This window comes from Centruroides sculpturatus, unplaced genomic scaffold (assembly GCF_000671375.1).
Source record: "Centruroides sculpturatus isolate CEXI.00-Female unplaced genomic scaffold, Cexi_2.0 scaffold1398, whole genome shotgun sequence".
Taxonomy (NCBI): domain Eukaryota; kingdom Metazoa; phylum Arthropoda; class Arachnida; order Scorpiones; family Buthidae; genus Centruroides; species Centruroides sculpturatus.
Genome location: NW_019385517.1, coordinates 177,990 through 181,706, shown reverse-complemented (window position 1 = coordinate 181,706; position 3,717 = coordinate 177,990). Strand labels below are relative to the sequence as shown.

General features: G+C 28.6%; 1 pseudogene; it reads right to left on the bottom strand.

Annotated features, from left to right (window-relative positions):
* Window positions 1-73: 73 nt before the first annotated feature.
* The window catches only part of LOC111639726, a 7,974-nt pseudogene continuing 4,330 nt past the window's right edge, over window positions 74-3,717 (bottom strand).

The following is a 3,717-nucleotide window of genomic DNA, read 5'->3' as shown; positions in this document are numbered from 1 at the left end:
ATAATGGTGGTACAAACAAAAATTAGAATTGAAAAAATTAAAAAAAAGAAGAATAATTGAAAACATTCTTCCTTCACGTTTTGGAGAAATGATTTTGTTTCATGTTCGATACAATTGCTTCAAAATTGGGACTTTTTGATGTAAGAGCGATTTGAATACAGTCTTCGGCGTTTAATCGATTTCTGTTCTTCGTTTTTATGTTCATTAGAGTGGAAAAGCCTTGTTTGCACAGATATGTTGTTCCAAATGGCAACAATTTTTTAACCGCCTCTTCATGTGCAATTTTGAAAGCCTTTGCAGCTTTTGACATCCAAAAAGACGACAGATTTGGTTTACTCTCAAATTGAATACGTGCTTCAGTATTAGATCGAAGTTCAAGAATTGCTTCTGCCAAACCTGAAGGTTCTTCTGGTATCATAGCAATTTCACATTTAAAAGGATCTACAATCCAACTGACAGTACGTGTATCAAGATCTGGAAAGTAATCTGAAAACCGCTTTCTGAGTTTGATAAGATGTCTTACAATTGTATCCTTGATGTCAGCAAAAGTAATATTTTCGCAATCTTCCAAAAACAAAGCTAACCTTGAAAAAGAAGCTATCTTGTTCTGTTCTACTTTCTGTCTCCAATATTGCAGCTTTAATCCAAACGCTGACACTATTTCTCTCGCTGAAATGATATTAATATTCTTTCCTTGCAATTCTTTGTTTAATATATTTATACTCTCAAAAATGTCCGCTAAATATGCGAGATATGCAACCCAGGAAGAGTTTTTAAACTTATCTGCGAGAATATTTTTTTGATCAACCATAAAAATTTCGACTTCAGTTTTGAGAGTCCATACTCGATTTAGTACATTTCCGCGAGAGAGCCACCTTACTTCTGTATAATAAAGTAGGTCCGTATATTCAGCTTCACCGTCCTGACATAATTCACGAAATAGCCACGTGTTTAGTGCATGTCCCTTGATAAAATTTACAATCTTGATGACATCATGCATGACGGCTTACAGTGTAGGTTCTAAATATTTGACCATAAGGGCCTGACGATGGATCATACAGTGAGTAACTTCAATATTTGGGTTATTTTTTTTTTACGAAAGCCGAAAAATTAATATGACCCAGCATAGCTGGAGCTCCATCCAAAGATACAGAAATACAGTTTTCCCATTTTAAACTTTGCACATTGAAGTATTCATTTACTTTATTGTAGACATCAATTCCACAAGATCTCAACTTGAGAGGAGAACAAAACAGCAATTCCTCTTCAAAATTATCTGCACCTTTGTAGTGAACATATACCATTAGCTGTGAATTGCTACTAAAATCAGTTGTCTCATCAACCTGAATAGCAAATATTTAGCCTGTTTTAATGCGAAAATAACCNCAAATGTCAATAATTTACTAGACTTTCTGAAAGTCACTAATATTTATAAACAAATTTGAATATTTATTTATTTACCTATTCATTTATCTATACTTTTATATACCTTGTTTTTATTTATTGTTACTGTTGTATATGTCTGTTATTGTTATTTGTTATTAATTTTTAATATATGTATATATGACCTTTTTAATTTTACCATTTGACATGGCGCAGCATAGCCTATATGGCTTTTTTGCCAAAAAACCTTAACAAACCAACCAACCTTTCTTGTTGAAACCAAATTTGTCTAGGATTTGACAAAGTTTTTCCCTATTAACTGTGTCAAAAGCCTTTTTAACATCAACTGATAATATGGAGAGAGGGTTTCCTTTTTCTTTATAGATATCTTCTAATATTTGAATGAAGGTAGTAGTATTTTGAATGGTTTTTCTTTTTATGCCTGCAGTCTGAGTATTCGTTATAATATCTTTAATCGTTTTTTGTTGTGGAACTATCGATTCGACAGTGCTGCCACTTAATGTATGTATTTACATTTATGTATATTCTTTCATATACATTAGGTTTATTATAATATATAATTAGTTTATTTAATTAATCGGTGGATATTAATAAAATATGAAATTGCAGATTTTTAGCAACAATATAATTTTTTTAAATTTTATTTGTATTAAATTCATTTGAACATTTTATTTAATGTTTTCATTTTAGAGTATTATTAAATTGAAATTTTAATGTTATTACAGAAAGTTTTAAAATTATAATATTTTGTTTGGAATTTCCTTTGTCCTTTTAAATGAGAGATTTAAGTGTTACTAGTCAAACTAGTTTTGACGTAGGAAAAGTTCTATTCATGTGACTGGGTTGGCGTCGTGTTTCCTTCACCTCATTATAAAGATACAATATTCTTTCATAAATTTTTCAAATGCTTTATTTCATAACAAATGAATAACTTATTATATGTTTGTATTAAAGTATATAAAAAACGATTTGATTTATTTTATTTTTGATTAAAACGTTTTTAATATAAATACTTTAACTATTTAAACACAAAATTGGCTCTATAATTATGATAGTTATGATTAATTTCTATTTTTCAAGAATGTAAGCTCATTTCTTATTTTAAAAAAAATTTATTTACGATTTTTCGAAATACATTTAAATAATTCAAAATAATCACGATAGATGGCTTACACAAAATTTTGAAAAATACTTTTATATTTTATAAATGACCATTTTAAACAAAAGATGGTGCTGCTATTTTTTGAACTAGAAAATTCAAACTTCGGTATAAAATACTATTTTTGTTGAACATAGCTTTAGACAAATATTTGATGTTCTAGTAATTTAGTAATTGAAATACACTTTTAATATTTATTGGTTATAAACATGACTAATAAATATTTTATATATAATTGTTTAAATATAAAAACGAGCATTTGAGACGCGTTAACAACAGCAAAGAATAAGTTTATTTAATACTTTTAACCTAAAACGATAAATATTTTATAATCGGCAATCATTAATTTTATTATTTTATCAAAAGATGTTTAAAAAATAATTGTATGTGAGACTTTTCTTTGCCTTTTGAAAAACTTTAATTGAAACAAGAAAGATTTGGATAACAGGAACATTTTAAGGAATACAAATTACATAAAAAATATTGTGATTATTATAAAAAAACAAATGTAGGACTTCTTTCTCGTCTTTCGTCTTTTCGCGCGTTCTTCAACCGTCGTCTCCTCTCGCGAAGTCGCGTCTCGCCGGCAGATGGTGTTTCGCTCAAACTTAGTAAAACTATCTACTACCGTGAATATGTGCTGGTAGTTTTTGTTCGTTGAGGGTAGTGGTCCGAGAAAATCTACATGGTATGTGCTCAAAGGACCATCCCCTTTTGGTATGGGATTTAATAGGCCTTCACCTTTTCCCCTTTTCTTATTATATAGTATGCATCATCATCATCATCATCATCATTATTTATTAACATGTTTAGTACACATAACCTGGTTCCGCTGCAGCACTACCAGGTGTAAGTAACAAAATCAATATAAACTACAATATTACATCACATTTAACTTATTATGACATTAATTCAGGGTTATTATAATTTGTATTATTAACAATTATAAATTATTATTCAGTAGTTAAGTATTAATTATTATCTAGTAATTATTAAAATTAGTTTGGAAGTACAGGAGTTCACAATGTTACATATTACATAAATTAATAATGCTACAATACAATTTATATTACCAACAAGTATCAACAAATATATGCTTTCATCAAATATATTGTCAATTATACGTGTAACAACATATATCAGGTCTATAGTTT